The 25956-nt window shown below is 35.9% G+C and overlaps 1 long non-coding RNA gene across 1 annotated transcript; it reads left to right on the top strand.

The window, feature by feature from the left end:
• The first annotated feature begins 18949 nt into the window (after positions 1–18949).
• LOC101885970 (uncharacterized) lies at positions 18950–22621 on the top strand. The gene is made up of 6 exons (XR_223319.5): positions 18950–19066; positions 19686–19723; positions 19998–20072; positions 20370–20446; positions 20848–21019; positions 21408–22621. It is a non-coding gene; the product is annotated as an uncharacterized lncRNA (long non-coding RNA).
• The last annotated feature ends 3335 nt before the right edge of the window (positions 22622–25956 follow it).

Genomic DNA, 25956 nt, shown 5'->3' with positions numbered 1-25956 from the left:
GTAAAGTGTTACCAATTTTTATTTAAGCTGTTGTCAATGATGCATGTAGAGCCTGTTTTTGAATTTGAAGGCAGAACAAAGAAAGAAATGAGATGATGGTTTTAGCAGTGATATCAAATATCCGGAGGGTTTTCCTTCAGAAATCTATTACTGTGCCTATAACTGTGTTACTGTAATCTACTATCAGTAATCTTTACGGTAATCTAAAGTGTAATCTGCTATCACACACACATACAGGCTTTTATGATTTGTGGGGATATTACATATGTTTCTATTGTATTGTATTATTTTAAAACTGTACAAATTGCATTTACAATGTCTTTAAATGTTGACTGTAAGTATGTGTATATATACAGGGTGTAAAATAATTATTAAAAATGTTAGGATTTGGCTAAAAAAAAAACAAAAAAAAAAAACAATCCCAACACACAAATAAAACAAAACCAAAAATTCTCTGAAGTTATGTGAAGAAACAGTGTAACCCAAGTGTTATTTGTTTATGTTAAGTAATGGTCTAAGGCAGTGGTTCTCAAACTGTGGTACATGTACCACAAGTGGTACGCAGGGTTCCTTCTAGTGGTACGCGGAGGAATCGCTGAATAATTCAAGTAAAAACATAAACACACTTTAAACACTCTGACGCGGACAATAACAACGATGTGATCAGGAAATTGATTTTAATAGGCTAAACTTTTTGTTTTAATTTATTTTTTTCTAATGTTTGTTATGTATTCTGTCATTTGAGGTTATTTTCCTCCCCATCCTTGTAACGGTTGTTGGGGGGTTATCTTATTTATATATCTCAATGTTGACAGATATAGTTTAATCATCTAGCAGGCCCACGTGGAGCCCACCTGGGCTGGCCTGCGTGGGAAATTGATTTTAATAGGCTAAAATTTGTATTTTATTTCATTTTTCTAATGTTTGTTATGTACAGTATTCTATCATTTGAGGTTATTTTCCTCCCCATACTTGTAACAGTTGTTGGGGTCGTATCTTATTTTTATATCTCAATGTTGACAGGTATAGTTTAATCACTTGCTTCTCTGACACACATAGCCTACTCTAACGAGCAGTAAGCAGATTTAATTTCTAATTTAAATATGTAAATCCAATTCATATATTCAAAATACAAGTTAACGTTAACATTTCAAAGATATACAAATAAGTCATATATACTGTACATGCAACATATATTTAAAAAATTATCAAACAGAGTTATATATGAATATTGTGACATACGGTATAACCTATATTTATGAGGTCCAAGAAATATTTACAGGTTTTGATGAATAGACTACTTTATGATAATACTTTACATTTAAGTACAGCAGTTTTCTTAAGCTTTTTGAGTACAGTGCCATTTTTAATTAACTTTTAAAATCTCATTTTAATTTAAACGTTAAGTCATTTAATTTACCAGTAAGTCATTATTCAAACAATTTATTATGCTAAAAGTGGCTAACAATAATAATAATATATGTCAACTGTGCAGAGCTGTAGCCGCTTAATTAAGGCCTACTATGTATTTCAATACCAGTCATTATGGTGGTACTAGAAGAGACAATTTATTTCTGAGGTGGTACTTGGTGAAAAGAGTTTGAGAACCACTGGTCTAAGGTTTTTCAACCATCACAACAATGTGAACTGTTAAATAATAATATTATTCTGAATGACAGTGGGACATTATTTCACCCATTATCATTTCATTTTTTTGTACATATGTTGTTTAAGAGGGCGAGGCAAGGGGCGCAGTAGGTAGTGCTGTTGCCTCACAGCAAGAAGGTTGCTGGGTCGCTGGTTCGAACCTCGGCTCAGTTGGCGTTTCTGTGTGGAGTTTGCATGTTCGCATGGGTTCGCGTGGGTTTCCTCCGGGTGCTCTAGTTTCCCCCACAGTCCAAAGACATGTGGTACAGGTGAATTGGGTAGGCTAAATTGTCCGTAGTGTATGAGTGTGTGTGTCGATGTTTCCCAGAGATGGGTTGTGGCTGAAAGGAAATCTGCTGCGTAAAAACTTGCTGGATAAGTTGGCGGTTCATTCCGCAGTGGCGACCCCGGATTAATAAAGGGACTAAGCCAACAAGTAAATGAATGAATGTTGTTTAAGACACTTCCATTTAATAAGATTTCTCTGTACATAATATCAATTTTGCAATTTTAAGTCAATGCAGGTACCAAATGTCTCTCCTTTAGAATATGATTATAAAATGTAATTTATTTTAGATTAAATAATATTTATTGTCATGGTCTATGTGTTATTAAATGTCCCAAAATTTTACTCCTTCATGTGATCGAAGCATAATTTTCAAATTAGAGAGCTGTGCTGAGCACAGTTCACCACAAGGGAGCAGTAGCTCTTTAAATATTGCCAATGTGACTGTGGTCAAAAATAATAAAATAACAAACTAAATATTGTTGTTAATATAGTTGCAATACGCCAGCAGTATTGGAAAATGTACACAGTAACAGATGAAATACGTACAAAATACCACTGAATAAAGGATGACCCTTTTAATCCATAAAAATATGTTAAATTAATAAATTTTGTTGTAACGGTAGTAATATTAAAGCGAGTAACTGATGGTGGAAACAGAAAAATAATAAGAATTGCATGTAAGATTCAGCAAGTAAAATGCTGCGAGTAACTGTTATAAGAGTTTTAGCATCAGTGAAGGAATTTCATTAGTTTCAGCTCAGCCTATTGTTATTCACAAAGGGCTTCTTGAGTTTTGTGGTGGTGGTTTTTGGTTTTTGGTGGTTTGTTGAAAAGCCGTCATAGTGTGTCGTTTGTCACGTGAACAATAGGAATGCTTGAGCAACTTCCTCTCTGAATTTAATTCCAGTGAACATCATAGCCATCTGATCTAGATCTGACGGTTAACTGTGGCTGAAAACAGCTGTTGTTCTAACAGAATTTCATTTCATGCCTTTGCATAAAATAAGACAGATATGAGACAAATTGTCAAAAGCACCACAGTAAAAAGTTTATTTTTTACTAAAAATAATTTTGAAAAAAATATATATATATTAATAAATAATAATAAAAATGGTAATGTATGTCTGAACAGAGTGAAACAAAGCACTAAAATCACTGAAATGAACTGTTTTGTTCTCTCACCATCAGTATACCCATTTTCCTAAAGCTGGACAGGATTAAAAGATGCCTTAGTCATACAGTCATAGTCTTGTTTTTGATAATAAATGTTTAAAAATAATCCTGAAAATAATTCAGGATATGTGAACATAACAGATTGTTAGTTGTGGACTTGGCTAAAAATTTCAGAGCAGGGTGAGTTTGTCGTCTGTGAGCTCAGAGCAAAAGTGTGTTGTGATTTCTGATAACTCTCATTTTGCTGCAAGGAACCTCTGAGAAATAAATGAGTATCTTTGAGTATAACATCTCATAACAAAGAGGAATGTGGACATATAAGTCATTTTATTGAGACATAATGAAAGCGAGTGGGATGTTGTGTAAAGTGTGCCTATTTTCATGCATCTGTTCTCCCTCTATCTCTCTGTCTGTTTTCTGTGCTGAGTCATTAGAGCTTTCTTTACTGATGGATGTTTTCAGACAGTCCTCTTTTTCCTTTACTTTAGACATGCAAAATAAAAGATGCATCTTAGCAGAGTTATGTTATCAGTAATTTTCTGCCCTTTTTACATGCTGTTCATGGTTCTATAAACTGATAATTTAGGAATATGTGCATTTGTAAAGACAAAAACATTAAATGACACCAGAGCTTTCCTCAGAACTAGTTTTTTAGCACTTTAGGTGCTAGATTTTCAATCAGGTTTAGTTCAGGATTCCAGCCTACCATTTCATAATTTCAGTATTTAGTTTCAAGCAATCACTTTACCTTTTTTTTCCCAGTTTAATGATTACGATAAGGGTTCCTCACTAAGGCCCCGTTTACACTAGTGCGTTTTAGTTTTAAAACGGCGTTGTAGAATGAAAACGATCCGCGTCCACACTCGCGTTTTACCCAGCGTTTCTGAACAGCTCTCCGTCCACACCAAAACGCTGAAAACGCACATCACGTGACCACACACACACTCTCGGCAAGCACTCCAGCATTTCTACCCAGATGAGAGCTCTGCTTGTCGGACTGCTTATCACGCATCTCCCGCTGGATCTAATCTCACTATATTTGCTAAACGTGATATTTCATTCATGTTGTTGTCTTTATCTAACGACATAGGCCAATTCCCTGACTTTGGTCATTGGAATCTATTAAGTTACTCGTTTACGGGTAACATGTTTTGGTTAAGCGCAAAGATAAGTTAATGATTAATCCAGGTACATTGACTGATCACTTGCCTTTATTTCCTACAATGTATAAACTTATTGTATGTTATACTTTTATAATTATCGATTATTAAAACTGATATTCAGCAAAAGAGAGGCTGTTTCGTATTTTCACTGAAATTGAAAGGAGGCAGTTGTTATAGGCTCCGTTTTGTTATAAATATCCACACAGTGAAGATGACGCTCATATATGCAGCACGACGCCTCAACATTTCTGCTGTCTGTTAAGTTTTCTAATATTAAAAAAAAGGGGCAGTTCCTTAAATCATGTTTACATTTTAATGTTGAGAAAGTGAAACAACGTAGCCAAGGTGATGTGAATGAAGTTATAAAGTACACTGTTCCCTTTGAAGATTTACGCGTGTCCTCGGTATGTTTTCCATATCAAACTGAGAAGGGGGAGACTGCAGCCTTGATCAAACTTGCGAAGTCTTAACTTACAAGAAGAGGATGCGAGACTGAACTGTGTGTGGGCTACTTAATATTGAGGAAAAGCCCCAATCAGAAAGGCGAACGTTTGCAGCCCCGCCTCCGTTTTCAGATGTCTCCGTCTTTCCCCATCCACACTGAGACGGAGCAGCAGCGTTTCAGAAAGAAAACGGCCTCTCCAGCGTTTTCAAAAAGCTCCGTTTTCGGCGCTCGAGAACTCCGGCGTAGTGTGGACGGATGGCGTAACCGTAGCAAAACTTATGCGTTTTTTAAACTAAAACGCACTAGTGTAAACGGGGCCTAAGTTGAACTGGGTGATTTCTCTGTCAACACAACATGCTGTGTTGAGCCAAATGGCCATCAAGATTCTCTGCTTACTCATTCATTCATTTTCTTGTCAGCTTAGTCCCTTTATTAATCCAGGGTCGCCACAGCAGAATGAACCACCAATTTATCAAGGACATTTTTACACAGCAGGTGCCATCTCTGCAAAACATCCACACAGACACACTCATACACTACAGACAATTTTAGCTTACCCAATTCATCTGAACCACATCTCTTTGGACTGTGGGGGAAACTGAAGCACCCAGAGGAAACTCACACGAATGCAGGGAGAACATGCAAACTCCACACAGAAACACCAACTGACCCGAGGATCAAACCAGTAACCCAGCAACCTTCTTGATGTATTCTTGCTGACTACTTACTGCGCCACTGCGTTGCCCTCTCTGCTTACTGGACAAGCTAAAATATCGAGGTCACTGCCTAGTCCTGTTTAAAATAATCAAACAACAGAAGTAAACCAACAGTGCTTTTGGGGCATATTTCACAAGGTGTTTGTGTGTGCATAGATATGTGTATGTTTTGATTATTTGCATCATAAAAATCCTATATATACAAATACACATTATATCATTTTTTTAAATATAATACAAAAAATATATTTCATTACATTATGTAATTTTTTAATCATTAAATTACAAATATGTATAAATATCTCTAAATAGATTAGCTTTAAATATGTTCTATATCAGATTTTTGTATATGCCACACTTTACATATGACTTTTGTGGCAATTCTGATGATGAACTTAATTTGGTTATGTATTTTTTAAATAAATAGATGTATGTAGAGTAGACTGCAATTACATTTATTACAGACAAATATCACTGTGTGCTGTGACTCAAGGGCCATGTTTACTCTTGATTATTTGAGTCACAGTTATAAGAAATGCATAACTTGGATGTCAGCTGGATGTCAGAAGAGCTTCTCATTGGCTCTGATGTGAGAATTATTTGCATTGTTTCATCAAATACTTCACTCTCTTTTTGGACAATGAACTTGTTTGTATATACATTGTAACATATTTTTCGAGCTTCAGCACTGTAAGTGACAGCCTCATGTTTTGTCAGACACATGTGCTGTCAGTATAAGCAGCAGTGCCTGCTGGGTAACATGTGGCATACATGGTGGCTGAACATCATCAAATGACGAGCGACTAAAAAAAGCACAGATAATAACAAAAAAAAAAAAAACTGCTGTTACTGTTCTTGCTATTCTATCAGAACTCACTTCCACCTGCCTTTCACATCTGGTTAACATGTTCATGTTCAGTTTACACAGTAAATTTGCAGATTAACCATATTTTTGTTTGCATTTAGGTCGTTGGTGTGCTTTTTGCAAGTGACAACTTTTCTGTTATAGAACTTCATGTTTGATAGGAATTATTTTGTTTGATTGAAGCAAAACTGGGTGTCACGGTGGCTCAGTGGTTAGCACTGTTGCTTCACAGCACTACAAGAAGATCGTTGGTTTAAGTCCCAGTTGGGCCAGTTGTCATTTCTGTGTAAAAAGTTTGCATGTTCTTCTCGTGTTGTGGATTTCCTCCAGGTGCTCCAGTTTCCCCCACAGTCCAAAGACATGCAGTATAATTGAATTGAATAAACTAAATTTGCTGTAGTGTGTGAATGCATGTAAGAGTGTATGGATGTTTCCCAGTAGTGGATTTCAGCTGAAAGGGCATCCACTGTGTAAAAGTGGTAGTTCGTTCGGCTGAGGTGACTCCCGATAAATAAAGAGACCAAGCCAAAGGAAAATGAATGAAGGAAGGAATAAATAAATAAATGAAGCAAAACTTGCAAATATGAAATAAAAATGTTTGCAGTTTTGGAATCTCTCAGAGCAATAATTTATATAAATCAAATAAATGGTTAAAAAAATAACAAACTATTTTTAAACTCAAAATTGATCACACTTGTTGTTCCAGAATGTGTTACTGTATTATGGAGAAGTGAGTTTTCACGTTTAATGTATTAATCACAAGCTACTTATAGTATTTAACACACATGTTGGTTTTATGGCGACATTCTATAGTAGTGATTATTTAATTTATTGCTTCATCAATCTAAATAACATGCATGCTTTTTAGATTTTACAATTTTCAGGTGCATTAAACTTCTCATATGCCCCCTGTTAGTTGTATAATTTTTAAAGCCAAAGCCAACTCCCAAGTAAGACATTCACAAAGTAATACAATTTATGATTGCACACAGATAATAAAGTAATAATTTAATTTATTTATTTTTATTTAGGATTTACACACAAATATAATAATTATTTTGATATTTATTTATTTATCTATGTTAAAGAAAGGCCCAAGATTTAATTTAACTTTTTTTAGATATGCATTTTTTTTTACATTCCAAATAAGCTATATATTTTTTTGTGATTCTAAGCACAAGTTAAGATTCAAACAAGTCTGCTGGTATCTTTCAGGAAATTTACATTTTTTACATGCTTTAAAGGGTTAGTTCACCCAAAAACCCAAAAACTCCTAATACCTTCATCCTCCATTGGAGCAGAAATTAATATATGCTATATTAAATCTGTAAGCTCCTTTATTCTCTATAGACAGCAATGTCACAAGACAAATATATCTTATATACCTATATACATAATTTCAAAAGTTATTGTCAAAAAAGACCACATGTCTTCAGTGGTTTAATGTGAATATTGTGAAGCTACAAGAGGCACACTTAAAACAAAAAGAACAACTTCATTTTTTATTTATATTACAGTTTCTCCTCAGTCTCCTCAGTGTCATTATAGGGCACATTGTGCAGATTAACATTTAATTTTATTGTATTTCACTAAGGATTATGAGCCATTTTTCTTAGGGGACAAAAAAAAGTCTCCTCAAGGTAAAACATGCATTTGGTGCAATTCCCAAGATGATGAACACCAGGCATGCAACCACACACACACACACACACACACACACACACACACACACACACACACACACACAGACACACACACACACACACACACACACACACACACACACACACACACACACACACACACACACACACACACACACACACACACACACACACACACACACACATAACTTCATACTGAATGTCCAAGTCTATCCACAGGCTGTTTGCTTTAATGCAGAGTCACATTAGATTTCCGTAAGGTGTTAAATGACCTTTTGGATCCGACTCCTCTGGGTCTTTCTGACCGTACCAGCTCGTCTTTTGCATTTCTTATGATGTAAGTAAATATTAACAATGTACATGACTTGTACACTCACTGATAGTAATGTGAAAACAGTAGGTGTGCTTTGCTAAATAAAAAGCCCCAGCAAAAATTTATTTTATATTATGCAGTTTTTCTTTGGGTACCTTCAATATTTACACACACAGACTCACACTGACAGAGCCGGTATGTTGGATTACACTCTTGGACAAGCTGGTGATCTCTTTGATGTGGTAACAGCGCTTGCATGCTAAAATATGAAGAGACGAGTGGAGGAGAAGAATAGGGGGATTGTGAGAATGAGAGACCGCTTGCGTCAAAAGCTTAATCTAAACAAACGACAACAAAAAAATGAGCGTAATAAAGAAACAGCATGAAGTTCCCTGCTTTCCCTCATGCTAATGAATAGTAATGACTCTGTGATTTACAATATCTACTTTTATGACACCCCTTCAGAATAATAATGCAGCTGAAAAATGCACGCAACATACAATTAGGAAAGAACCATTAATTATTTAAAGGGATAGCCTGGAAATAAAAAAAATTGTTGTTTGTTTACACACCCTCAGGCCATCCAAGATGTAGGAGACTGTTATCCTCTAGAAGACTGTTAAAGGTTTTTAGATGAAACCGGGGTCCTTTGTTATTCATAAAATGCTAGTCAATGGCTATCGGCACTTTAAGAGTCGAGAAAATAAAAATGGATAAAGGCAACTCAAAATAATGCCTTTGGCTCCTCACCTTACATTGCATTCTTATCCAGTAAAAGGATCTGTTTGAGGAATGCAGTTTGTTTACAAATGAGAGGGGGACAAACATCGTCAACTATCTCGTCATATGTTTTATACATGAGTGCGCTTCCAGCCACAACCCAATACTGGAAAACACCCATACACTCTCGCATACACACACACACACTCATATACTATGGAAAATTTTGTTTACCCTATTGACCTATAGTGCATGTGTTTGGACTGTGGGGGAAACCAGAGCACCCGGAGGAGACTCCAAAATTGGTCCAGCTGGACTCGAACAAACGACCTTTTTGCTGTGAGGTGCACTCAGCAACCGTGCCCCAAACAAATATGTTCTGTTTATAAAATTTGTTCTAACTTGTGTTTTTTGTATGTTCCCACTTACATAAACAGTAAGATTATATGATTATTAGTGTGATTATATGATTGATAACCAGTGATTTGAATTAGTAGAAAGTTATAATATATACTATTATTGATAATAAAGTAAATTTTAATGAAAATATGAAAAGACTATATGGGACAGGACAACAAAGACTTTATTGTCTGCGGAAATTAGCAAAGTTTAATATTGATAGGACTCTGATAAAGGCCTATATGGAATCCATTTTAGCCTTTTCATTGATTTGTTAGTTTGCTTCTTTAAAAGTAAAACAGAAAAACTCGCTGTCTCAAGTTTTAAATACCTGTAGTAAAGTTTTCTTTTGTAAGTTTTCATTATTTGTATGAAAGCCAGTTGTAAAAGAAAGCCCATCAGATTACATCTGATTTGCCCCATCCTCTTTTTAAATATTTGCACTTTCCTCAGTATTGGTATAGATTTCCTTTGGCTAGGACCAACAGATAAACATTTTCATTTGTTCCTTGTGTGATTTCTTTGAATTTTAATAGGAAGAGGTAGTTCCCATTTTTAGTACTAATAATTTTGTTTAATGTTTGTCTTAAAGGGCCATGAAACCCGCTTGTTTCAGCAGCGTTTTTTTACCCCTCTACTTTGGAAAAAATAAGGAAAGTGGGCATGTCCAGCTCTGTTTAGCGGAGAGTGTCGGAGGAGGGGAAAGAGGAAAGGTCTGTAAAAATTTGCATAAAAATGGTAGTGTCGGTTTGGGCACACGCTGATTTTCACAGAGGCAAAACAAACACACACACAGGGGAAAAAGACAGTGACTGTGTTTACATGGACATCAGTAATAAAATTATTTGTCAAATTATTAAATGGTGGACTTTAACTGCAGTTTGGAACTTTCATTCAAGAATTTCATTCATGCCCCTCGTAACAAATTAGATATTTGATTTGAGGAATTGCTGGAAGCGTGTTCTTTTCATGCAATGTTTGTTACCGCAAGGCAAATGAGAGAAAAAAACCCTCCGCATTTCTCGAAAACTTAGATGCACTTGGAAGGTAGCGTCAGAAAGCTGTGTGTGTTATTCCTGTCACAAAATGCGGCGAAAATCCTACATGACGGTAAGTTGTGGTGCTTACATGTTTACACTCGGAGAGCAGCATTACAGCAGATTTTCAGTCCATAATATTGTAGTGATGTTAAATTTACGGTAAACTTTATTAACTTAGAAATCACTAAGGACTAAGGTCCGTCTTTAAACGCTGAAAGAGTACTGCTGACCATACTAACTAACTTTGCCATCTGATCAAACAAACAAAGACCACTAGTCGCTCACTTACCAAATCTGTAGAGACAGGACAATTAACACCAACTGGAGCCTCTTTGTTAAAAGGAGATGAGTGGCAAATCCGGAATTCACCATTTCCAGATGAGAAAAGCTCTTGGGTAAAAACGTTCCTCAGACTTGTATTTCTGTTGAGCATCGCATGCACTGTAATCCACACGTGAGTCCAGCTGCGCTCTCATAGAGGGAAAATGAAAACAAAACCTTAACTTCAGCAAATTATAAACACAACACTGTTGACCCGTATCTCCAAACAATTCATGTTCTCCCGCTTTGCAACACAATGTGGCGTCTCTCTGCCTTCTGAACACTGTAAAAGGAAAGACAATCTTCGAAGCTATCATGCATATTAATGAAGATGCACCGCATACACAATAGAGTGTGCTGATTGGTTTGAACCAAGTCTTTCTCATGCATGAATGAAGCACACTCAGAGACGTAATAAGGTATTCCCAGGTACAGATCACCAGTCTACACGCTGCAATACACGCTAAGATCTCATGGCCGTGACGCAGCTTCAAAAATTAAGGTAACGCTTTCTTTTACAACCCGCAAAGTACCGCGTAAGTACAGTGAAATTACAGTGTACTTTTCTGTACGTACTGTGTAAGTAAAATGAACTTATGTGTAGGTATAAGGGAACAAACCGTAATGCTTGGGTAAAAAGGGGGTAACAACCAGATGTTCATCACGAAAATGACCGCGTAAGTACAGTGAAATAACGGTGTACATTTCTGTACCTATAGTGTAAGTATAAATAACGTTTACGTAAGTATAAGGGAACAAACTGTAATGCTCGGGTAATAAGGGGGTAGCAACCAGATATGCATGATCAGCATGAAAGGTACCGCGTAAGTACAGTGAAATAAGGTTGTACTTTTCTTTAAATTGCAAAAGAACAAACCATAATGTTTGCGTAAAAGGGGAGTAACAATAAGATATCCATCACGCAAAGAAGTATATTAAGTTTACGATGTACATTTCTTCAAGTATTGTATACATATAAAGAATTATGCAAGGATGGTGACAACCTATTGCTATCTACAAATGTACTGTATATGCACCTGCGTGAGTACATTAGTACTCTTATTCAGTGCTTGGGTTTTATATGGGGTGTTTAATGAATAAAAGGTTTACAACCTGTGAAATTATGAACCCTTATTGTATACTGTATGTATTTTAAATCTGCAATTCAATATAAAATATATTTCCATACACTACTTACCTTATGTTTACTCGTCGATCTCACCAAAGCCATCAATGTCTCCATAACTCACTATCAACAAATAACTTTGCATGACATAGGCCTACTGTCAGGGTTCAATGCAGATTAAAACAGGCTCGCATCTTTACTGCTGTTGCACAGGGGGGCTAACTGTTGCATTTCAGTAAATGTATAGCTGATGCTTTATAGAAAAATCTAGTAATTAGGTCTTCATTCAATAAAAACTGCTGCTGTAGTTTACTCTGTTCTTAGTGTTCAAGTATACACTAGTATGTTAAAGTTCAGCTTCTTCCCTCTTTGTTCCCTGTAGTTAAAGGGTAAATACAGTATTTGTTCCCTCCTTGTTCCCTGTACTTACAGGGTAAATACCACATTTGAGGGTTGTAAATTAAAGTGAAGCTTTGTTCCTCCCTTGTTACCTGTACTTACAGGGTAAATACCACATTTGAGGGTTGTAAATTAAAGTGAAGCTTTGTTCCTCCCTTGTTACCTGTACTTACAGGGTAAATACCACATTTGAGGGTTGTAAATTAAAGTGAAGCTTTGTTCCTCTCTTGTTACCTCCTTGTTCCCTGTACTTACAGGGTAAATACCACATTTGAGGGTTGTAAATTAAAGTGAAGCTTTGTTCCTCTCTTGTTACCTCCTTGTTCCCTGTACTTACAGGGTAAATACCACATTTGAGGGTTGTAAATTAAAGTGAAGCTTTGTTCCTCCCTTGTTACCTGTACTTACAGGGTAAATACCACATTTGAGGGTTGTAAATTAAAGTGAAGCTTTGTTCCTCTCTTGTTACCTCCTTGTTCCCTGTACTTACAAGGTAAATACCACATTTGAGGGTTGTAAATTAAAGTGAAGCTTTGTTCCTCTCTTGTTACCTCCTTGTTCCCTGTACTTACAGGGTAAATACCACATTTGAGGGTTGTAAATTAAAGTGAAGCTTTGTTCCTCTCTTGTTACCTGTAGTTAAAGGGTAAATACAACATTTGTTCCCCCCTTGTTCCCTTTAGTTTACAATGTAAAATCTTGAAGGCAGTGAAATAAATATACAAACACACAATATATTTCTAATTTACTTTGTAACCTTTATTTTAATAAATAAGCATTTTAAAAGACTTCATATTAATCAAACATTGTCTTGTCTATCATTGCCTATACTCATTCATTTTCTCTTCGGCTTTGTCCTTTTGTTAATCTGGGGTCGCCACAGTGGAATAAACCACCATCTTATCCAGCATATGTTTTACGCAGTGGATGCCCTTCCAGCTGCAACCCATCTCTGGGAAACATCCATACACACTCACTCACACGCATTCACTACGGACAATTTAGTCTACCCAATTCCCCTGTACCGCATGTCTTTGGACTGTGAGGGAAACCGGAGCACCCGGAGGAAACCCACGCGAACGCAGGGAGAACTCCATGCAGAAACCTTCTTGATGTGAGGAAACAGCACTACCTACTGTGCCACCGTGTTGCCACCCAGCTGCAACCCATCACTGGGAAACATCCATACATACTCATTCACACACATACACTACGGACAATTTTACCTTACCCAATGTCACCACATATTTTTGGACTTGTGGGAGCACCCGGAGGAAACCCACGCTAACATGGGGAGAACATGCAAACTCCACACAGAAATGCCAACTGACCCAGCCGAGGCTCGAACCAGCGACCTTCTTGCTGTGAGGCGATTGTGCTACCCACTGCGCCTGCCTATACTCAAACAGCAAAATAACACATTATTTCCTTCCCCCTTTTTTTCTGGCATCTCTTGCTTGGCTTCCTCTTCTGCTCTTCTCAGCTTCCACTGAGGACTCTGATGGTGAGTGGCTGATGAAATCCCATGGGTCTTGCTGCTCTGCATTTATATAAAATATATAAACAGACAGAAAGGCTTTTAGTAAGCTATAGACATGTTTATTTTCCTGTTTAATGTGTGTGTAGTGGTTGTCCAACAATTTCACACACTAAACATTTACAGATACCATACAGACACTATACATTACTATCAAACAAAAGTACTATCATCAGATCATATAGGAGATTGTGATCATTTATAGTGATAATAATTAAAGCGCAAAGGGGAAAAGGCTTAAATATATGTGCAGGCAGTATAGACTTTGAAGCAAAGATTATTTGCAGTTCAGTGTACATATTTAAATTCTGTGTCACTCATTAAATGGTAAGTAAATGTAACGTTTGGGTTAACTACCCCTAAGGTTAGTTTTTGATTAAAGTACATGTTTTAACCCATCATTAGTCCTAAATAAAGTGAAAGATAACATAATATGGTTGATGTACTGTTATGGTCCCTTTTTACATTTCAGCACAGTGAATGGGAAAGTACAACACATTTTTTTTACAATCTTCTTTGCTCAAATAAAATGAAAACTTTACGATGGTGTTGTCTAGACAATTAGAAAAATAAAAATATAGTGTGAAACTGATAACGCCAGCAAGAAGAGAGAATAACTTCTAATTTACTCATGACCATAGACACTGTTTGAAACACCTCGCACATGTAATCATATTATATAATGCATACGTAGATACAAATAAATGTTATTTCATAAAAAAAATCATATAAAAAACTCAAGGATTTTAGATCCTGATGATCGCAGTGTTGTGAAAAGGGTGTAATTGTTAAAAATAGGTACAAACATCAGATATAAACAAAAACCTAAACAAACACTTCTATGTACATAACGTCATAAAAATACTTGTTTTATTTACCTCGCGCTGCCGTCCTTGTACTGCCGTGAACAGGAAATTCTGGGAATGGAGGACGGAGAGTTGAATCGATTCGTCTTCAACAAACCGATCAGTGTGACATCAAAACATCGCGAGAACAACAGACAGCTCCGCATTTGAATCCATCTCGCGATATTGTATCACTTCAGGTACGCGCCTACTGATTCACTGAGTTGTGAATCAAGAAGCCTCTAAAGATCCGAATCAAACTGCAGCAGCACGCCACGAGGTTTTGCTCAGACTTTTGGGACGTTTGGAATTGCTCCGTTTGGAATTGCTCCGTCACCATGTAACACATGTGAGTAAATCGTTGTCAGTAAATAAGGCTATTGTTACGATTAGAAATTGTGCATTAACCAGATTATATTTATTTTGTTTAATTTGTTTTTAGCGTAACATTAACGTTAGTTCATGGCCGAATCTAAACGGCCAGCAGCGAATATTTACCAATGTTTACTGTCGTTTACTTTGCACATTTTAGAAATGTTGCCAAAGTTCCTATGGATTTAGTTTCTTCATGTCATTCCAGAAAGACTGGATGATGAGCAGGTCAGATCTCTGTGGCTGTTGTCATACTGACTGTGCAGACGATTTTCTCCCTTTATATACGTTAATTACAGCAAAGTAAATGACAAAATTAATGTTTGGAAATGTAAATTGATATTTTCTGTAGCATGCCAGTTTGATATATCAATAGCCTGTCTGTATCTGTATCTGTATATATCTGTAAATGTTTAGTGTGTGAAATTGTTGGACAACCACTACACACACATTAAACAGGAAAATAAACATGTCTATAGCTTACTAAAAGCCTTTCTGTCTGTTTATATATTTTATATAAATGCAGAGCAGCAAGACCCATGGGATTTCATCAGCCACTCACCATCAGAGTCCTCAGTGGAAGCTGAGAAGAGCAGAAGAGGAAGCCAAGCAAGAGATGCCAGAAAAAAAGTGGGAAGGAAATAATGTGTTATTTTGCTGTTTGAGTATAGGCAGGCGCAGTGGGTAGCACAATCGCCTCACAGCAAGAAGGTCGCTGGTTCGAGCCTCGGCTGGGTCAGTTGGCATTTCTGTGTGGAGTTTGCATGTTCTCCCCATGTTAGCGTGGATTTCCTCCGGGTGCTCCCACAGGTCCAAAAATATGTGGTGACATTGGGTAAGGTAAAATTGTCCGTAGTGTATGTGTCTGAATGAGTATGTATGGATGTTTCCCAGTGATGGGTTGCAGCTGGGTGGCAACACGGTGGCACAGTAGGTAGTGCTGTTTCCTCACATCAAGAAGGTTTCTGCATGGAGTTCTCCCTGCGTTCGCGTGGGTTTCCTCCGGGTGCTCCGGTTTCCCTCACAGTCCAAAGACATGCGGTACAGGGGAATTGGGTAGACTAAATTGTCCGTAGTGAATGCGTGTGAGTGAGTGTGTATGGATGTTTCCCAGAGATGGGTTGCAGCTGGAAGGGCATTCACTGCGTAAAACATATGCTGGATAAGATGGTGGTTTATTCCACTGTGGCGACCCCAGATTAACAAAAGGACAAAGCCGAAGAGAAAATGAATGAGTATAGGCAATGATAGACAAGACAATGTTTGATTAATATGAAGTCTTTTAAAATGCTTATTTATTAAAATAAAGGTTACAAAGTAAATTAGAAATATATTATGTGTTTGTATATTTATTTCACTGCCTTTAAGATTTTACATTGTAAACTAAAGGGAACAAGGGGGGAACAAATGTTGTATTTACCCTTTAACTACAGGTAACAAGAGAGGAACAAAGCTTCACTTTAATTTACAACCCTAAAATGTGGTATTTACCCTGTAAGTACAGGGAACAAGGAGGTAACAAGAGAGGAACAAAGCTTCACTTTAATTTACAACCCTCAAATGTGGTATTTACCCTGTAAGTACAGGGAACAAGGGAGGAACAAAGCTTCACTTTAATTTACAACCCTCAAATGTGGTATTTACCCTGTAAGTACAGGGAACAAGGAGGTAACAAGAGAGGAACAAAGCTTCACTTTAATTTACAACCCTCAAATGTGGTATTTACCCTGTAAGTACAGGTAACAAGGGAGGAACAAAGCTTCACTTTAATTTACAACCCTCAAATGTGGTATTTACCCTGTAAGTACAGGTAACAAGGGAGGAACAAAGCTTCACTTTAATTTACAACCCTCAAATGTGGTATTTACCCTGTAAGTACAGGGAACAAGGAGGGAACAAATACTGTATTTACCCTTTAACTACAGGGAACAAAGAGGGAAGAAGCTGAACTTTAACATACTAGTGTATACTTGAACACTAAGAACAGAGTAAACTACAGCAGCAGTTTTTATTGAATGAAGACCAAATTACTAGATTTTTCTATAAAGCATCAGCTATACATTTACTGAAATGCAACAGTTAGCCCCCCTGTGCAACAGCAGTAAAGATGCGAGCCTGTTTTAATCTGCATTGAACCCTGACGGTAGGCCTATGTCATGCAAAGTTATTTGTTGATAGTGAGTTATGGAGACATTGAGTGCTTTGGTGAGATCGACGAGTAAACATAAGGTAAGTAGTGTATGGAAATATATTTTATATTGAATTGCAGATTTAAAATACATACAGTATACAATAAGGGTTCATAATTTCACAGGTTGTAAACCTTTTATTCATTAAACACCCCATATAAAACCCAAGCACTGAATAAGAGTACTAATGTACACACGCAGGTGCATATACAGTACATTTGTAGATAGCAATAGGTTGTCACCATCCTTGCATAATTCTTTATATGTATACAATACTTGAAGAAATGTACATCGTAAACTTAATATACTTCTTTGCGTGATGGATATCTTATTGTTACTCCCCTTTTACGCAAACATTATGGTTTGTTCTTTTGCAATTTAAAGAAAAGTACAACCTTATTTCACTGTACTTACGCGGTACCTTTTATGCTAAATATCTGGTTGTTATCCCCTTATTACCCGAGCATTACAGTTTGTTCCCTTATACTTACGTAAACGTTATTTATACTTACACTATAGGTACAGAAATGTACACCGTTATTTCACTGTACTTACGCGGTCATTTTCGTGATGAACATCTGGTTGTTACCCCCTTTTTACCCAAGCATTATGGTTTGTTCCCTCATACCTACACATACGTTCATTATACACTGTCAGAAAAAAGGGTACGGTTGGGGTACATTTGTGAACACTTGGGGTACAAATGGTGAAGTTGTACCCTCAATGGTTCAAAGTAGCACCCTAAGATACTTATATGTACCATTTAAGGGTAAAAAAGGTACAAATATGTTCCCAACTGTCAAAGGGTCCATGTTTGGGCCATTTAAGGCCCAAAGAAAGGTACAATCACTTGTGTGAAAAAGGAGCAAGTCAACGTGTATGAAATGGTCCTTAATTTATGTCATGAGTTGTTGGTTATTTGGAAGAAATGCACACAAAAAAACTGTACATCATAAATTAAATTATTTAATTATATAAAACATGGCCTTATAAATATTATAAATTAATATTTTTGATTTAAGAAAATGTTAACATAAATCCCCCTAAATGTAAAGTGAAATGGCTAATTATACACAGACCTTTCTTTGATTATCAGATTTAATAAACTACTAGAATGGACATACAATTATAAAGTAGTTGAATACAATAGGAATTAAAGGTAACCAGCTTGGTAAACAAAGACAAAGTGCAACCTTGTAGCATTAATAAATTAATTAATAAAACAATTTTAAAACGTAACAGAATAATACTGCCAAAATAATACAGCTGAGAACAAATAATAGATTTAAAAGACCAAAAACTGGCCGTTAGATATACACAAAATGTAATAAATATCGTGTTTTAACTACAAGAGGGAGATTGAATCCAGCGGCAGATCCGAGATTGACTGGCCGAAGTAAAAGCTGCTGTCGGCGGGGGAGAGAATCATAAAGCTCCCGCTGACAGAGTCCGCTTTCACTGAAGCACATTGTCAAAGAAGCGCTGTCTTTTTAAATAAACTGCCGATTCGAGTTTAAAACAACTACATTCTCGCCTGAAATACTCTTAAAACTACATTTTGTGAAACATTAGATGATTTTTTTTTAACTTGCGGGTCTGCACAGCGGGGCATTGTCCATTGACTTTCACTTAGCATTAGCAGCCAGCAAATTTGAATTCGTGTTGTCCAATAGGATTTTTGCCCGCGCCGTGCATTCATAATGCCAGCTGATTACGTGTGACGGTTAATCTCCAGCTGTTGCACTGTTGTTCTGACGCTCTTCTCGGCGTCGACGGAGGATCGACCTGAAGGACGCAAAGACGCTGGAATACGCTCGTGAAGACGAAGCACAGACATTTGCAGGTGAGTTTAATGTTAAATAACTTATTGTAAATATCCGTTGGGTCTTATTCAATTCATATTTGACGTTACTTTGCCTTGTGTATGTAGTTAAGATTAACGTTACCGTCGAGTTACCTGCCGCGTGAGGGGACCCTTTTGTAATTTAAGGTTGACCAGAAATTAAAATATGATTTTTTACATAACCTGGCCATGAGACAGAGCTCGAGACACTGGCAAAACAGCGGTGAAACGTCCAGAGAAACACATTTAAGTTAGTTTTGTTTGGATAATGTGGTTAAGTCTTTATTGCATAAGTTACGTTATTTATAAACTCAGAATTTCCTTAGTGTTGGGGAGCTAACATTCATGCTAACGTCCATGTTTATTTCGGAACGGAGTGAAGTGAATGCCTTCATGTCTGAAACAATATAACTTTAACGTTAGTTTATGCATATCTCGACCCACGTCCATTCATAGCAGTTAAATAACGTTATAAATGCATGTTCAAGAGAGTCATAATCATCTGTCGTGTCAGATTGAGGTGCGGGTCATTTATCAAACCTTTAAGTTGCTAATTTAAAGCTTTTTTTTTTTGCTGTTAACCTCAAGTTCACAACGATCATAATTTTTTTTCTTTCAGAAAATGAAGTGGACGAGGAAGCAGTAGAGTGTAATAACGTATGTATTTAGTATTTTGTATTTCATCTGTTTGTTGATAATATATATATATATATATATATATATATATATATATATATATATATATATATATATTTATATATTATGTATGTGTGTGTGTGTGTGTGTATACTTTTTCCCCAGGAATTCATTGTGCAGTCTTAAATTGAATCTCCTTTTTTTCTATGAAACTGTTAGGTGAAGTGTTAAAGTTATATTTGAATTTTTATGATTGTCATTATTATGGACTTATTATGGATATTTGATCCAATAGGTGATTGCTGCAATTGGTGAGGATGCATCATCTTTTGAGGGTAATGCGAATGTCCTGCGTATCCAGTGAAATGAGGTGTGTGACCCTTTATTAAAAACACCCTTGTCAGTGAGATCACACATTTTAAATCAGTTCTCAGTTTAAATGAAAAGTATAATGTCAGTAATTGCCAAAGTGTAGGATCAAATGACTATTATAAATGTTATGACTATTGTTAATTTTTTTTTTAATTTTTAAGCTTTGTGGTGAACATATGTGCATTCAAGCTTACAACTATTTGTACAATGATAACTAAAGGGAAATGGCAACAAAGAATATTAGATAATGTTTTTAGTTAAAGTGAATCACTAATTTCCTTTTTGTTTATTATAGTCATGGTGAACCTGACTGAATGCATTCATCAACCATCTCCAACCAAGTCAGAGCTTCAAGGACAGCTCGTGCTAAAGGTGCCTGAGCTTGATTAAGAAAAAAAGCATCTCCACTGGCCCAAGTCTACAAAAAAACAAGAGAATAGAAGTTTGCGGATGATCTAACAGTTATTAACATAAAACTTACGTAATAATAATTTTGCTAGATCAAACCCTTATTTCTTGGATGTGATCATTAAGTGCCTTTTCAAGCTGGATTTAGCAAGTTCAAACTCGTGGGCCTTATATACAAACCCTTTATATACAGAACATTCCTTAATGTTTTTCTTTAAAAAAATGTAATTCATAAAAATACATCAATATCTTTTATTCAGCATTTGCTAAACATTCCAATAATTTTATCTTTATTTTAAAAACAGGTCCTTTATATTATTAAATTATTTAAGAGTACTTCATTATTTGTCTTTATTTTATTTTAGGGTGTCACAGTGGCGCAGTGGGTAGCACGATCGCCTCACATCAAGAAGGTTGCTGGTTTAAAACTCGGCATTTCTGTGTGGAGTTGCATGTTGTCCCCATGTTGGCGTGGGTTTTCTCCGGGTGCTCCGGTTTCCTCGACAAGTCCAAAGACATGCGGTACAGATGAATTGGGTAAGCAAATTTGGCCATAGTGTGTGAATAAGTGTGTATGGGTGTTTTCCAGTGATGGGTTGCAGCTAGAAGGGCATCCGCTGTGTAAAACACATGCTGGATATGTTGGCGGTTCATTCCGCTGTGGCGACCCCAGATTAATAAAGGGACTAAGCCGAAAATAAAATAAATGGATGGATGATTTTATTTTGCAATAGATTCTGACTTTCGTGCTGCTCTAATTCTGCTCCCCCATATTCTTAAAGAGGAAAATGATTGCTTACAGTAATTACACTGGAAGAGGTTTGGGTACTGTTGGTTAAACACTTTGTAATACTCTGATAGATGTTATGCAGTTCTGACAGATTTTACATTGTTTATTGATGTCCTTTACTTTTTCTTTTCACAGTGGGATGATGATGATGCTCCATACCCAACTCTACAGATGGCTGAAAGTCCGTTTTAGAGGCATTATTACATCCTTCGCTGTTTACTGTGTTTTCAACTTGGCTTATCCATGCTACATAAAGAATGCAAAGGATGAACATCAGCAACTCCCCAAGATGGAACAACAATTTAAATTTGAACATCAGCAACGGTGTGAAGATGGAGATCCAAAATTTACTGCATTTACTTTGCTGCATGCGTTTTGAGTCGGCATCAGTATTTTAAGACTAGCAGCTATAGACATTTCAATAACATTGCCCAAATCAACTGAGAAGCACAAGATGAAACAATGCTAAGAATTTTCTCCGCCCAACATCCTTGATGAGATTGACACATTCAGGTGTTCAAATTGAACTGTTTTCATGTGCATGTGAGACCGCTAATGGAGAAGAAATGACTCTTTCCTAATGAAATACATTTTAAATGTCAATACTGCACTGGTTTCTGTGTAGCAAGTTTTTAATTCTGCTGTTGTATGATTCATATTTCCATGCAAATACAGTAAGAGTTTGACTTTGAATGGGGTGTTATAAACCAAGACAGACGGACTTTCAGGCTCTTGAAACATACTCTGCTGATAAAATGTTTCTTAAGAATGTTTAGAAATTTCAAATCAAATGTGTAAAACTGTTTGATCAAAAGTGTTTTTGAGATCTAAAATGATTAAGGGTATACTTTAAGTGACATGTTTCAATGTACTGTATGGAAAAAGATTGCTTTGAGATTCTTGATGCTTTTAGAAAATGTAGAATGCAGTGCACTAACAAAAATGTATTTTATTAGGTCTACTGTTGTTTTAGAAAAATTACTTTGTTACATTGGTAAAAATGCTCAGTGAAATGGGATGTACTGGTGTTTAAAAAATAATATTAAGTTTTTTTGCTGTTTCATAAAATGTTTTAAAATGTTTAAGCAGCTATTTTTTAAGTTTATGCATCTGGTATGACTTTGTGATAGTTTAAAACTTTCATCTTTTAAAAAGGTGACAGTGTAATTGTTTTGAATCTTTCCATGTGTGTTTGTGATAAAATGTTACAGGTATAAAATTACAATTATCGTGCAGTTTGTACTCATGGAAAAATATTGCTTTTTATTCTTTCAAAATGATGTAATGTTTAAACATTTATCCTGTAAAAATGTTGATATTTAATATGTTTAATAAATGTGATAAATAAATTTATTGTGTATGGAGTACAAATCTGAAATGAAAGGGTACAAAATTCATCCCTATGGAGGAGAAATTGTACCTTTTTTAAAGGTACATTATTGTACCATAGCCCAAGTAAGGTACAAATTAGTCAGCAGAGGTACATATTTGACCCCTAAAGGTACATACTGCTAGGGTACAAATATGTACCCATGTGAAAGGGTACAACAGGTGTACCCTTGAGGGTACTGCCCCAGTGACAAGCCATTGTACCCCAAAAGGTACAAATTTTGCACATTTTTTCTGACAGTGTACTTACACAGTACGTACAGAAAAGTACACTGTAATTTCACTGTACTTAAGCGGTACTTTGCGGGTTGTAAAAGAAAGCGTTACCAAAATTAATTTCAAACCGGAAGTAGGAATTTGAAATAACGCACAAACAACCAATTTTAACTTTTTGGTCAATATTTTGTGTGGCCATCATCATTTTCCAGCATGGTTTTAATTCTTTTGGGCATGGAGTTGACCAGAGCATCACGGGTTGCCACTGAAAATCTCTTCCACTCCTCAATCACCAGCCTAGAGCACCAGTTCAGCTTGGTCTGGCCCTGAAACAATTAATGTCGCATCTTCAGGCTATCCTGCGTTTCATGCAATTTCGGGTGTTTCATTTTTAATATTTAGACTTTAACTGCAGTTCAGCAGTTCACTCTCATTCAGTTTCATTCAGGATGTTTTAATGGAATTTGATACCGTATGGCGAACGGAAAGAACAACTTCGGCATTTCGGGACTCGCGTGGTCATTTAAGATAATCAAAAATCACTGCTTACATGGTCGACTCTTGATCAGTATTAACTTAATCATCAAAGCTGAGTATTGGTGTCCATGTGAATGAAAGTGCCAGATGAATTCGCAAAACATTTCTCTGCCCTTAAGCTGCATTCCTCAAATGTTTCATTAAGTTTGATGTGTTTCCTCCCTTTTGTAAAGCGTCTGCTTCATGTTCCTTTATCAGAATCCTTGCTTACTTCATAATTCAATACTTGCTCCTTACTTTAGAATGCTTAGTTTAAGCAAATTAGATGAACGCAATCGTGCTTGTTGTTGAATCTGAAGGGATCCCTCTCGCTCACCGGCACTGCACGCTTTGTCTGTGTGTGTGTGTGTGTGTGTGTGTGTGTGTGTGTGTGTGCATGTGTGTGTTTAATTGTAGTCCACTCAGAATCCAACATGGAAAGCAGTTTTGTTTGTTATTGGCATGGATTGTTTTGAAATTTAAGGCCCTTACATGCCTGTGTTTTTACTTCTGTGATAAATATGGCATTTCGTGATTAATCATGATTAATTACAAAAAAAGGTGTGATTAATCATGTTATTTTTTTAATCATTTGACAGCCCTAATATATATATACATCCACATATATATATATATATATATATATATATATATATATATATATATATATATATATATATATATATATATATATATATATATATATATATGTTGTAAATTTATTATGCTGCAGAACAAATTGCCCCAAAAGGGAACAATAAAGTTTACAGTAATGGTATAATCATGTGTATGCATATAAAAAGAAAAGCTGACTTGGACTTCTTAAATAATGTTTGATATGGCATTCGCACAACAGGAAACTTGTTCATTTCAAAAATATCTTGTGATATATATGCACATAGACTATTAAAATGTAATATATGAAGTTCACACTAAATAAAATAGCTACACTGTTAACAATTTTTGTAAATTACATCGGATTTAACTGTTATATGAACTGAATTTTACTTTAGGACAGTTATGTTGTGTGTTAATGTATAATTTGCATTTTGAAAGTTACTATATATTTTACAGTAAAGATATACAATGCTGTAAATACATATGTAGCAAGATAAACTAGAGTGCTGTACTGTAAATTTAAATACATTATTCTTACTGTAATTGATTTACAGTAAGTTACTGTATATTTTACAGGAAAATTATTAACCTTGTACTTGCCATTTCATAGTAAATAGTTGTACTTTTGCAAATCCTATTCTCAGTGCATAAGACATTTGTTTAGAAAGTTTCACATGAGAAGCTAACATGCATTTGAAATTAATGAATTTTAATGAGAAACAGAAAATGTCTTCTTGAAGTCACATTGTAGTCACTAATTGTATCCCTCAAAACTAATTTTATTATCAAAATAACATGTTTAAATGTAAATGTTTTTTTTTTTACATATAAATATATTTTAAGTGTGAATATAGGATGAGTTTGTGTGGATGTTTCCCAGAGATGGGTTGTGGCTGGAAGGGCATCCGCTGCGTAAAACCATGCTGGATAAGTTGGAAGTTATTCTGTGGCGACACCGGATTAATAAAGGGACTAAGCTCAAAAGAAAATGAATGAATGAATATAGCTTGAATATATCTCCCCTATACCATATATGGATTCATAAATATGCTAATTAGTCCCCGCCTCCATTCACTCACACCAGGTGAACCTAATCCATTTTTCACTCAGTTCACTGAAGGAGTGAATGCTCCTCAATGGCAAGTGGCAGTCTTGGACCGATGGTAATCTCTATGCCAGTCATTCCAATTTCAAGAGTGAATTTATTTAAACTCTGAATGGATCATAGCCTTGGTGAACAAAGAGCGCTCTCCACTAAAAAGGTCAGTCATCGTAGTTCATTACATTCTCAGAGAGTTCAAATGTAATCAATGACAATTTACACTGAACAATGAATCTGTTATTTACCTTGAGTCTACAGTTTGTTTGTTATAATGAGCAGGTTTACAAACATGCAAAACTAAAACTGTGCTTTGATTGGTGAGGAAATTATGGGTAATTTAAACACTTAAACATTTCTGATTGGCTATTGTGTTCAGTATATCGGCAGATATATCTGAATGACTACATTGCCATGTTGTTAACAGAATTAAAAAAAATGTTTTTGAGAGTGCAGATAAAATGCACTGGAACATTTGGCAAATCCATTTAGGCAGTATCATATTATTACAGCCTCAAATGAGTGTGTTTATGACCAGTGTATCATTAGCCTTTGGCTTGACTACGCTGTCAAACAGTACATAATATGTTGCTATAATGACACACAAAGCTCCCGTTGTCTTTTCCATCTTTGAGAGCAAGCACCTAAAAAAGTCAACAGTTTAAAATGTAGAAATGATCTGAACATCACTGAAAGTCAGTGGAGATTCACGTGGTTTGTCTTTTGCCCTGACATAAATTATGCTAAAATTACTCACTTTTTTACCTAAGGTGAAAGATTTTAAATATTCTGTAAGCAAAAATTGCAGTCCACATTTACTAATAACAGGGTAAATGATTCTAACTG

The sequence above is a fragment of the Danio rerio genome, chromosome 3, assembly GCF_049306965.1.
Source record: "Danio rerio strain Tuebingen ecotype United States chromosome 3, GRCz12tu, whole genome shotgun sequence".
Lineage (NCBI taxonomy): Eukaryota > Metazoa > Chordata > Actinopteri > Cypriniformes > Danionidae > Danio > Danio rerio.
The sequence above is the reverse complement of the archived record's forward strand: the minus strand, read 5'-3'. Positions and strand labels throughout refer to the sequence as shown.